A 13,692-nucleotide genomic window follows, 5' to 3' on the forward strand; every position below is an offset into this window, starting at 1 on the left:
GTAAGACAGTGGTCCAGTTTCATTTATTTGCTTGTGGCTGTCCAGTTTTCTCAGCACCATTTTTGAAGAGACTATCCTTTCCTCATTATATATTTGTGGCTCCTTCATTGTAATTTTATTGACTATATATGCTCTCTATTCTGTCTATTGTTCTATGTGTCTGTTCTTACACCAATACAGTACGGTTTGATTGCTATAGTTTTGCAATATAGTTTGAAATCAGGAAGTGTCATGCTTCTAGCTCTGTTTTTACTCAAGATCATTTTGGCTATTTGGAATCTTCTGTGGTCCCATACAAATTTTAGGAATATATATTTTTACTGTGTCCATGAAAGATGCTATTTGAACTTTGATAAGGGTTGCATTGAATTTTTAGATTGCCTTGAATTGTATTGACATTTTAATAAAATTAGTTCTTCCAATACATGAGCTTATAAAATCTATCCACTTCTTTATCTCTTCTTTATTTCATCAGTATCTTTCGATTAGCAATAATTGTGCCTTGGATAAACCTCATTGGCTATGATACTGCCACTGCGCAAAGTTTATTTCATCAGTATCTTATAGTGCTCAGATGTGTTCAGAGTACAGATCTTTCTCTTCCTTGGTTATAGTTATTCCTAGATATTCAATTCTTTTTGATGCAATTACAAATAGGTTTGTTTTCTTAATTTCTATTTCTGATTGTTTGTTATTGAAGTATAAAAATGCAACTAATTTTCGTGTATTGACTTTGTATCCTGCAACTTTACTGAACTTGTTTGCTAGTTTTAACATTTTTTTAATGAAGCCTTTTTAACATTTTCTATATAATTATTACACTATTTGCAAATGGAGACAGTGGTACTTCTTTCTGCTTAAGATTATTTTTTTTTTAAGATTTTATTTATTTGTTCATGAGAGACAGAGAGAGAAAGAGAGAGAAGCCGAGACACAGGCAGAAGGAGAAGCAGGCTCCATGCAAGGAGCCTGACTTGGGATTTGATCCCACGTCTCCAGGATCACGCCCTGGCCTGAAGGTGGCGCTAAACCACTGAGCCACCTGGGATGCTCTTGGGATGCTTTTTAAAGTTTTTTCTTACCTAATTGTTCTGGTTAGGAATTTCACTACTATGTTAAACAAAAGTGGCAGAAGTAGGTAAACTTGTCTTGTTCCTGATCTTAGAGGAAAGACTTTCAGCTTCCATCGTTGAGTATGATATTAGCTGTGGGTTTGTCATAAATGGCTTTTATTATGTTGAGGTATGTTCCCTCTTTATCCAATTTTCTCAATTTCCTTTTTAAATCATAAATGGATATTGAATTTTGTCAAATCCTTTTTCTGCATCTATTGAAATGATCATAAGTTTTTTTTTATCCTTCATTTTGTTTTCACACTGATTGATTTGCACATGATCTTTGTTATTTCCTATCTTCTAACTTTAGGCTTAGTTTGTTCTTTTTCTAGTTCCTTAAAGTGTAAAGCTAGGTGGTTTGAGATTTTTTAATGTAGGCATGTATTACTATGAATTTCCCTCTTAGAACTGCTTTTGCTACATCTATGTTTTGATATATTGCATTTCTACTTTCTCTAGCCCACTTTTTTTAAAAGAAGATTTTATTCATTTATTCATGAGAGACATAGAGAGAATGCAGATACATAGGCAGAGGGAGAAGCAGGCTCCTTGCAGGGAGCCCAATGTGGGACCCAATCTCAGGACTCCAGGATTAAGCCCTGGGCTGAAGGCAGACACTCAACCACTAAGCCACCCAGGCATCCTGCCCTCTTTGTGATAGTAAAGTAACTAGCCTGTTATACTTTATGATCTATGTGTAATTGTAGCCCTGATATGTTTGTGCCTACATTTTTAAAAATAGTTTCAGGGATTATTGATGTTTGCATTCTACTAGGTGTGTTGCATTATAGCAATGCTTTTCCATCAGAGGCAATATTATGTTTCCTCTCTCTTCCCTCAAGACATTTGACAATATATAGAAAGACTTTTGCTTGTCACAACCTGAGCGGAAAGATATTCTACTAGAACCTAGGGTGTAGAGCCTCGTGATTCTTCTGTTAAACATTCTATGATCTACAGGATCTCCTAAATCAAAGAATCATCTGGATTAAAATGTGGATAGTTACAAGGTTGAGAAACTGAACACTACTGTGATATTTAATTTCTATAGACAGATCTATTATGTAATGTAAAGAATCATAGAAGAGATTTAAATTGTTAAAACCATTATTTTCAAAGATTGAAATAAATTTCTAAAAAGGATTTGATTTGTTTAATAGTAGAATAAGTTAACCTGATTATGAGTTGGAATGATCAACTCTACTTTCTGAAATTTCCACTACAAGTTCCTTTATAATTACTACCAGTAAAAGCTTAGGTGTTTGAGAGCATATTTTCTCTCCATATTTTCAGAAGAAACATAAAAGAGGTAAGTTAAATGTAAGAAGTTTTGAGATCAGTATTAAATGTTGATGTCAACCCCCTTGCTTTACCCACAACAAAGTCATAGACCAATGCTACAGAAGTAGAAAATACAAAGTATGAAATAGAAGTCCACTTAGAGACTCCTCATCCTGTAAATCCTTAAGTTGAAAATTCTGTATTTGGACTAAGACTTCTCTCTGGGGGCCTAGATTTAAAAATATATACTTTATAAATACATATATAAAGAAAGACCACTTGAAAGTTTCTTAGCTTGTTGAAAAATTTGATTAAATCCTCCTCATATCCAAGTTTGAAATTTTTTTCTAAGAAAATTAGGTTGTATACTTTTGCTTATAGCTAGAGGTGAAAGTTACAAACTAAATTATAAGGTCTTTTAAAATTTGAATAATATTTTCACTTCTAGCCAAGTTGAACTAACAAGAACTGGATTTACCTATTTGCTTGAAACAATAAATAAATAAATAAATAAATAAATAAATAAATAAATAAATAACAAGCAAGCCAAAAGACACAAAACAGCATTTTTTAAAACAATAAACATCAGGTAATAAAAGAGAGTGATCACTCAGAAATGATTAGCAAATGACAACAGCTCTATTTTTGCCCTAACTACTGCCTTTAAAGTGTTTCTAGGCCATAATTTAGGAAAGAAAAACTGAGGGAGAGCCCAGAAGACACCTTAAAGAGACAGACTGTATCTAGAAAGAACAAGATAGAGTCAAACAAACAAACAAACAAACAAAAAACAGTGCACATAGAACTTCACAGATCTTCAGAGGATTCTTGTCAAGTCCTCAGCATGGGACACACGTATGTGAGGAAATTAACCAAAACTTGGGAAAGAATCATCCAAAAAAAAGTAGAGGGAGGGATCCCTGGGTGGCACAGCGGTTTAGCGCCTGCCTTTGGCCCAGGGCACGATCCTGGAGACCCGGGATCGAATCCCATGTCAGGCTCCTAGTGCATGGAGCCTGCTTCTCCCTCTGCCTATGTCTCTGCCTCTCTCTCTCTCTCTCTGTGTGTGACTATCATAAAAAAAAAAAAAAAAAAAAGTAGAGGGAGCACTGCATGTACTTATAGAGAAAATAATACCTGTTTGCTCACCAGTCAGACTGAAAACTCATAATCTGTAGCACTGGAATAGAGTACTTCAGAATATCTTGCTTCAATAGTTGGGAATAATTAGCCCCAAAATGAACATTTCTCCAGATTCAATGAACAATCATAAGTGTAAAAATCAAAAGGATCCAGCTATTTTCAAGTAATCAACTGCATCTCAGAACAAAGATCAAAAAACCTTATGCGACCACAAAAAATATTCAGCAAACAATAAAGAAAGTAAAATTCACAATGCCTGACATGCCATCAAAATTATTAGGCAGGAAAACACAATTCATAATGAAGAGAATGATCAATCAAATGTGACCCCAAACTAACACAGATGTTAGAATTAGGAGAGGGGGAAAAAAAAAGAATTAGGAGAGGAGGTAAGTCAAGACAGAAAAATATCTTTAAGACACAAATCAAACTTTTTTTTTATTTATTTATTTATTTATTTATTTATTTATTTATTTATTTATTTGAGAGAGAGAGAGAGAGAGAATATGGGGGGTGGCATCCGGAGAGAGAAACCCAAGGAGACTTTGTGCTGTGCACAGAACCCATTGCAGGACTTGATATCACAACTCAGCTCAGACCTGAGCCCAAACTGAGTCAGATGTTCAACTGACTGTGCCACTGAGGTGCCCCAAATGAAATGTCTAGAAAAATAAATACTATAATACGTCAAATGGAAAATATTTTAGTTGGTCTTAACGGAAGATGTGATATGGCAGAAAAAATATTAATGAATTTAAAAGCCTAATAATAGAACTTTTAAAATAAAATATGCAGGAAAAAAGAACACAGAGAAGGAGACAAAGGCATATGTGAGCTAAGGGATAATTTCACTTGGCTCAATTTATGGATAATTGGTGTCCCTTATGGTGGCAAGGGGACAATAAATAAATGCATAATGGCCTAAAGTATTTTACAGATTTGAAGAAAACTATAATTCCACCTATTGAAAGAAAAACAACTTAACCTCCAACATAACATGTAATAACATGAAAGAAAATATAAAAGGCAGAGGAAGGACTAAGATGATGGCGTAGCAAGAGGACCCTAGGCTTGCTTCACCCCTTAAACACAGCTAAATAAATGAATCTTTCTGAATACCCAAGAAACTGATCTGAGGACTGACAGAACAAAAGCACAACAAGAGGAAGAGAAGAAACATATGGAAGGTAGGAAATGCAAAGACATGATTTGGGAGGGAAGTAGATTGGCAGTGCTGTGGAAGGGAGGGAGTCCTTGTCATGGAGAGAGGCCAGGAAGAGAGAGCAGTACACAAGGGATCTCACACAAGAAAAATATTTCCCCAAAGACCTTGGGAAAAGGAGAGGGGCTGGTTTTCATGAATTTTTATAACCAGCGGATCTCAAAGACTAGCATTTTAGAGATCCATTGTGTGGCTGGTGTGGGGCCTGGCAGATGCAGCAGTGTTCCTGTGGAGAAGGAGGGCAGATAGACTAGTAGTGTATGGCATGATCTGAGGAACCCCTGGATGCTTCTCCCTTCTTAGAATGCATCTGGGAAAGGTGCAATTGCCTCTCTGGGACAAAAGAATTGGCAGGTGCACCTCAACAATGGTGTAGAGGTGTAGAGGTATAGAGACGCCTGCTGAAGGCAGCTCACCTGGATTTGAGCACTTCACTGTGCTTTATTCCAAAATCCATCCCCTTGCTCTTTGGTGTCACTGCCCTTTTGGGACAAATTTGCATCAGTCCCAGTGTGGCAAGACACTCCCTGAGAGGACCAGCTTAAGTTCCCCTCTTGCAACTTCCTAAAGTTTGGAAGTTTTTTTTTTTTTTTTTTTAATTTTTATTTATTTATGATAGTTACAGAGAGAGAGAGAGAGAGAGAGGCAGAGACACAGGCAGAGGTAGAAGCAGGCTCCATGCACCGGGAGCCCGATGTGGGATTCGATCCCGGGTCTCCGGGATAGCGCCCTGGGCCAAAGGCAGGTGCCAAACCGCTGCGCCACCCAGGGATCCCTAAAGTTTGGAGTTTTAAAACTCAGCCAGCCTGCCTGGGAAAGAACACAGGTGCACTGCACTAGCAGGTAGGCAGATGGCCAGATACACAGTGGGAAAGCAACAATATGAGGGAAGCCTGGGACACATGAGGGGAGATTGTTGGCTCTACTGGGAGGGCTTTCCCAACTGCAGAGAGTGCAAACTCCTCTCTCCAGGACAAGGGATGGGGCTGGTGCCATTTTTTCCCCCACCACTCAGCATAAACTAACTTTAGTAAGCACCACAGCACCAACACTGGTGGCCTAAACAGCTTATATCAAGCCCCACCTCTCTGTGCTCTACAAATTCTGCTTTTCTAAGACAAGTATGCCCTGAACCAGAACAGTGGGGCCCCTTCCCCAGAAGACAATCACAACCTGTCCCTCTTGCCCCCCCTCACATACCATGTTTACCGGCCATAGAGTCCTGCAAAGCTTCATCTCTAGTGGAGTAGCAACAGGTCTCTTTTAACAAAACAAGAGCACACCTAGTTAAACCTCACCACACTCTGGCCAACATCCAAGCTCTCCCCACTGCAGGCAAAGAGAAACTCTGCAGAAGACTGGCTGGGAAAGAACAACCAAAACACAGCAGCAGAGTGCACATAGCATACTCCAGAGATACTTCCTGGAGCATGAGGCTCCCAACAGTATATGGTCTCTTCATTATAAAGCCGTTATTCTCAAGAATAGGAAACATAATAGGCTTCTCTAACACAGGAAGAAGACAGAGACCTAGACAAAATGCCAAAATGGAGAAATTCATCCCTAAAGAAGGAATAAAAAAGGGTCATGGCCAGGGATCTATTTGAAACAGGTTTAAGTAATATGCCGGACTAAGAATTAAATTAAATTTAAATTAAATTTAAAGCAACAATTATAAAGACACTATAGGCTTGAGAAGAGCATAGATGACATCAGGGAGACCCTTAAAACAGAAATAAAAGACTTAAAAACTATTTAGGCTGAAATTAAAAAACAAACGATATAACAGATGTGAAATCGACTAGAGGTAATGACTACAAGGATGAAAGAAGTAGAGGAATAAGTAAGTGATATTGAAGAAAAAAGTATGGAAAATAATGAAGCTGAAAAGAAGAGGAAAATAAAAATACTGGATCAGGAATATAGACTTAGGGAACTCAGCAACTCCATAAAGTATAACAACATTTGTGTCATAGAATACTCTATCCAGTAAGGGTGTCATTCAGAATAGAAGAAGAGATAAAGAGTCTCCCAAACAAAAACTAAAGGAGTTCCTGAACACTAAACCAGTCCAGCAAGAAATATTAGGGGACTCTTTGAATTGGAAAGAAAAAACAAAAGTGATAAAGTCTAGAAGGAACAGAGAAAATCTCCAGAAAGAATGATAAAATAAGTAATAAAATAGCATTCAATTAATATCTATCAATAACTACTCTGAATGTAAATGGACTAAATGCTCCAATCAAAAGACTTAAGGTGTCAGAATGGATAAAAGAAGACTCATCTATGCTGTCTACAAAAGACTCATTTTAGCTAAAGACAGCCACAAATTGAAAAGAGGGGATGCAGAACAATTTATCAGCTATCAGATGCTAAAAGAAAGCCAGAGCAGCAATATTTACATCACACTAAATAGACTGTAAACTAAAGACTGTAACAAGAGATGAAGAAGGGTACTATATCATAATAAAGGGGGCTATTGAACAAAAAGATCTAACTATTGTAAATATTTATTCCCTCAACTTGGGAGCACCCAAATCTATAAAGCAATTAATAAAAACATAAACAAACTCATTGATACTAATACAATGATGGCAGGGGATTTTAATATCCACTTATTCCAATGGACAGATCATCTAAGCAGAAAATCAACAAGGAAACAATGGCTTTGAATGACACGCTGGATCAGATGGACTTAACAGATATACTCAGAACATTTCACCCTACAGTAGCAGAATACACATTCTTTTTGAGTGCACATGGCGAATTCTCCAGAATGGATCCCATACGAGGGCACAAATCAGGCCTCAACAAGTACAAAAAGATTGAGATCATATCATACATATTTTTGGGCCACAATGCAATATAGCTTGAAGTCAATCACAAGAAAAAATTTGGAAAGAACACAAATACTGGAAGTTAAAGAACAGCCTACTAAAGAAAAAAATGGATCAAACAGGAAACTAAAGAAGAAATAAAAAATAATACATGGAAACAAATGAAAATGAAAACATCATGGTCCAAAACCCTTGGGATACAACAAAAGTGTCCTTAAGAGGAAAGTATATAGCAAAACAGGCCTACCTCAAGAAGCAAGAAAAATCTCAAGCAATATAATCTTACACCTAAAGGAGCTAGAAAAAGAACAACAAATGAATCCTAAAGCCAGCAGAAGATGAAAAATAATAAAGATTAGAGGAGAAATAGATGAGCTAGAAACAAAGAAATAACAACAAAAACATTAGAACAGATCAATGAAACCAGGAGCTGGTTCTTTAAAAGAATTAATAAAATTTATAAAACCCTACTTAGCCAGACTTATCAAAAAGAAGAGGAAGGATCCAAATAAACAAACTCACAAATGAGAGGAGAGATTACAACCAATGCCACAGAAATACAGACAATTATAACAGAATATTACGAAAAATTATATGCCAATAAATTGGGCAATTGGCAAGAAATAGATAAATTCCTAGAAACACATAAACCACCGAACTGAAACAGGAAGAAATAGAAAACTTGAACAGATAGATAACTAGCAAAGAAACTGAGTCAATAATCAAAAATCTCCCAACAGAAATCCAGAGCCAGTGCCTTTCCAGTGGAATTTTATCAAACATTTAAAGAACATTCATTTTTCTCAAACTGTTCCAAAAAATAGAAGTGGAAGGAAAACATACAAACTGACTCTATGAAACCAGTATTACCTTGATTCTAAAAGCAGACAAAGACCCCACTAACAAAGAGAATTACAGACCAATATTCCTCATGAACACGGATGCAAATATTCTCAACAAAACACTAGCAAATTGAATCCAATAGTACATTAAAAGAATCATTCACCATGATCACATGAGATCACATGAGATCACATGGGTTGCAAGGTGATTCAATAATTGCAAATCAATCAAAGTGATATACCACATTAATTAAAAAAAGGATAAGAATCATATCATCCTCTCAATAGATGTATAAAAGGCATATGACAGAGTATAGCATCCATTCTTAATAAAAGCCATCAGTAAAGTAGGATTAGAGTAACATATCTCAACATCATAAAGGCCATATGAAAGATCCACAGCTAATAAAACCCTCAATGGGGAAAAACTGAGAGCTTTTCCTCTATAGTCAAAAACAAGAAAAGGATGTCCACTCTCACCATTGTTATTGAATATAGTACTGCAATTCCTAGCCTCAGCAATCAGACAACAAAAAGAAAAGACATTCAAATTGGCAAGGAAGAAGTCAAACCTTCAATCTTCACAGACACGTGATATTCTATATAGAAAACCCAAAAGGCCCCATGAAAAAAATGATAGAACTGATACACAAATTCAGTAAAGCTGCAGGATACGGAATCAATATACAGAAATCTGTTGCATTTCTACACACCAGTAATGAAGCAGCAGATAGAGAAATCAAGGGATCTGTCCCATTTACAATTACACTAAAATCCATAAGATATTTAGTATAAACTTAACCAAAGAGGTAAAGATCTGTACTCTGAAAACTAGAGAAACTTATGAAAGAAATTGAAGATAACACAAAAAAATGGAAAAGCATTTCATGCTAATGGGTTGGAAGAGCAAATATATTGTTAAAATGTCAATACTACCGGGACACTTGGGTGGCTCAGTGGTTGAGTGGCTGCCTCTGGCTCAGAGTGTGGTTGTGGGGTCCTGGGATTGAGTCTTGCAACAGAGACCGTTGCCATAAGAAGCTTGCCTTTCCCTCTGCCTAGTCTCTGCCTCTCTCTCTGTGTCTCTCATGAATAAATAAATAAAATCTTTAAAAAAATGTCTATACTATCCAAAGTAATCTACCGATTTAATGCAACCCCTATCAAAATACCAACAGTATTTTTCACAGAGCTAGAACAAACAATCCTAAATTTTGTATGGAACCACAAAAAACCTTGAATAGTTGAAGCAATTTTGAAAAAGAAAAAGAAAGCTGGAGACATCAGAGTTCCGGACATCAGGGTATATTACAAACTAGTAGTCATCAGGACAGTATGGTAATGGCACAAAAACAGATAGATAGCTCACTAGAACAGACTAGAAAGCCCAGTAATGGATCTGCAAGTCTGTGGTCAACTGATGGTTGACAAATCAGGAAAGAATATCTATTGGCAAAAAATCTCTTCAACAAATGGTGTTGGGAAAATTGGACAACAACATGCAGAACAATGAATGGACCACTTTCTTATGCCATACACAAAAATAAACTCAAAAGAGATGAAAGACTGAAGTGTAAGACTAGGGAACCATCAAAATCCTGGAGGAGAACATAAGCAACAACCTCTGACCTTGGCCATAGCAACCTCTTATTAGATATTTCTCTGGAGACAAGGAGAAAAAAAAGCAAAAATGAACTACTGGGACATCATCAAGATTAAAAAGCTTCTGCATAGCAAAGGAAATAATAAAATTAAAAGGCAACCTTTGGAATAGAAGTTACTTGCAAATGACACATCTGATAAAGAGTTAGTATCTAAAATCTATAAAGAACTTATACTCAACACTGAAAAAAACAAATAATCCAGTTAAGAAATGGGCAGAAGGCTCGAACAGATATTTTTCCAAAGAAGATATACAGATGGCTTACAGATTCATAAAAAAATGCTCAAGATCACTCATCATAAGGGAAATATAAATGAAAACTAGAACGAGATAACACTGCACACCTGTCAGAATTGCTAAAATTAACAACATAGGAAACAACAGTTTGTTAGTGAGGATGCAGAGAAAGAGGAAGCCTCTTACACTGTTGGTGGGAATGCAAACTGGTACATAAATGTAACAATATATTAGGGGTTTATAACATATGTAAAAGTAAAATGCATGACAAATAATATAAATCTGAGAGATAAGTCCACTATTATGTGGACTACCTATAGAGTAGTATAATATAATCTCAGGTTACACCTGCAATAAATTAAAGAGGTACAGCATGAATACTTAACTACTAAACTGACCAAGGGATTATCGCTAATACCAAGAAATAATATAAAAATATTAGCTCATCAGGAGAATATTATAATGCTTTATGTACCTAATAGCAGAGCTTTAATGTGTGTCAAGCAAAAACCGATAAAGCTGGATGATGAAAGAGATAAATTCACAATTTTAGTCAAGGGTCTTAAGGTATCTTTCTCAATAATTGTTAGATCAAGGAGACAGAAAATCAGCAAGGATATAGTAAACTTGAATAACACAGTCAACTATTTTGGCTCAGCTGATTCTTAAAGAACATCAAACCAAAAACCTGTGCTTTGCAAATGAAGATAGACACTTGACATATGAAGGTTTACTAAGCTAGACCATATATGTGATATAAAAAAATACATTTATTTATTTGAGAGAGGGAGAGAGAGAGTGAGAGCATGAGTGAGGTGAGGAGCAGAGGGAGACGCAGACTTCCTGTTGAGCAGAGAGCCCAATGTGGGGCTGGATCCCTGGACCCTGGACTCTGGGATCATGCCCTGAGCCAAAGGCATATGCTCAACCACTGAGCTACTCAGGTGCCCTTGACACTTAACCAACTGATTCACCCAGGCACCCCCATAAAACATACATTTAAAAGCAATTGAGTAGGGTCGCCTGGGTGGCTCAGTGGTTGAGGGTCTGCCTTTGGCTCAGGGAATGATCCCAGGTCCCAGGACCCTCTGCCTATGTCTCTGCCTCTCTGTGTCTCTCAAAAATAAATAAATAAAATCTAAAAAAAAAAAAAAAAAAGCAATCAAGTAATGTACGTATCTTCTCTGTCCGCAATGAAATTAAGTTAGAAATCCATAACAGAAATAAAATCTCTAGAAAAGTTCTCTAAGGGGATCCCTGAGTGGTCAGTGGTTTAGCACCTGCCTTTGGCCCAGGGCGTGATCTTGGAGTCCCGGGATCAAATCCCACATCAGGCTCCCTGCATGGAACCTGCTTCTCCCGCTGCCTGTGTCTCTGCCTCTCTCTCTCTCTGTGTTTCTCATGAATAAATAAATAAAATATTTTTTAAAGAAAAGTTCTTTAATATTTCGAGACTTAATAACACACTTGAAATCATCCATAAGTCAAGAAGTGATTTAAAAACATTTGAACACATACAAAAAAATTAGAAGTTAAAATGTAAACTGGAATGAAACATCACTAAGTTTAATGAAAAACTCTAGCACTAAAGAATTATAATAGGAAGGAAGGTCCAAACAAATGACCTCAGCTTTTACCTTTAAAACGTACAAAATAAATCCAAATTAGGGCACCTGGGTAGCTCAGTGGTTGAGCATATGCCTTTGGCTCAGGGCATGATTCCCAGAGTCCTGGGATCAAGTCCTGCATCAGTCTCCCTACAGGGAGCCTATTCTTCCTCTGCCTATATCTCGGCCTCTCTCTCTGTGTCTCTCATGAATAAATAAATCTTAAAAAATAAAATCTGAAAAAAAAATCTAAATTAAACACAAAATCAGCAGAAGAAGGGAAATAGACATAGACATAAAAAGCAATGAAACAGAATACAGAAAAATAGAGAAAAATAATAAAACAAAAACTGATTTTTTCAAAAAAATTAATAAAATTAATAAAACTCTAGCCAAAATGATCAAAGAGAAGATACAAATTCCAAATGTTAGGAATAGGAGAAACGTCATCATTACACATTTACAGATAGCAAAAGGATAAGGGAATATTATGAACAATTATGCCAATGAGTTTAACAACTTAGGAGAAAAAAATACAAATTCCTTGAAAAACACAAATTACAAAAGCTCACTCAAGAAAACATAGGTAATTTAATAGCCCTATATGTACAAAAAATTATAATTGTAATTAAAAAGAATATTTCCATAATGAAAACTCCAGGCTCAAGTTGCTACATTGGTAAATTCTACCAAATAATTAATGAAGAAAATATACCATTAAAAATAATAAAGAAAAAAAATAAAGAAGAGTAAGTATTTCTAACCTATCCTATGAAGTCAGCGTTACCTTGACTTGAAACCAAAGACCTAGGCAGCCCTGTTGGCTCAACGGTTTAGCGCTGCCTTCAGCCCAGGGCATGATCCTGAAGTCCTGAATCGAGTCCCACATCAGGCTCTCTGCATGGAGCCTGCTTCTACCTCTGCCTATGTCTCTGCTGTCTCTCTCTCTCTGTCTCTCATGAATAAATAAATAAAATCTTAAAAAAAAATAAAAAAGAAAGAAGAAAGAAAGAAAGAAAGAAAGAAAGAAAGAAAGAAAGAAAGAAAGAAAGAAACCAAAGACCTTACATAAAGGGGAAACTACAAATCCCTCATATACAAAGATGCAAAAATTGTAACCAAAATTTAACAAATAAAATCCAATAATATATTAAAAGGGTAAGACATCATGACTAAGTGGTGATATTTATTCCTATAATGCAGGGTTGGTTTAATATTTGAATATCAATCAATATCATGCCTTATATTAGACATATCATTTGATATAATCTGATACCCATTATTAATAAAAACTCTCAGCAAACTAGGAATAGAAGGGGAATTCTCCAATCTGATAAAGGGCATCTATGAAAAACCTTATAGATAACATACTTAATGGTGAAAAACTGAATACTTCCCCATTAATTTCAGGAGCAAGAGAATACAGTTATTTGCTCTCATCACTTCTATCTAGCAAAGTACTTAAAACTCTGGTCAATGCCCTTAGGCAAGAAAAAGAAATAAAAAATGACCAGATTAGAGAGGAAAAAAATGATTTGCAAATTATATGGTTGCTTACATAGAAAATCCAATGGAACCTACCAAAAAGAAACTAGAATTAGCAAATTTAGCAAGGTTGAAGGATACAATATCAATGTACAAATAACATTTATATATCTGTATATTAGCAATTAACAGTTGAAAATTAAAGTTTAAGATAGCAGTATTAAAATTGCATAAAATATGTAATGACTGTGTGAACTATT

General features: G+C 35.9%; 1 protein-coding gene and 1 non-coding gene across 11 annotated transcripts in view; both read right to left on the reverse strand.

The window, feature by feature from the left end:
• LRP1B (LDL receptor related protein 1B) overlaps window positions 1-13,692 on the reverse strand; it is a 1,828,472-nt gene that overhangs the window by 854,039 nt on the left and 960,741 nt on the right. The window lies entirely within an intron of this gene.
• Window positions 406-546, reverse strand: LOC144292018 (U4 spliceosomal RNA). Its single transcript, XR_013359558.1, has one exon. It is a non-coding gene; the product is annotated as a U4 spliceosomal RNA (small nuclear RNA).

This window comes from Canis aureus, chromosome 20 (assembly GCF_053574225.1).
Source record: "Canis aureus isolate CA01 chromosome 20, VMU_Caureus_v.1.0, whole genome shotgun sequence".
Classification (NCBI taxonomy): domain Eukaryota; kingdom Metazoa; phylum Chordata; class Mammalia; order Carnivora; family Canidae; genus Canis; species Canis aureus.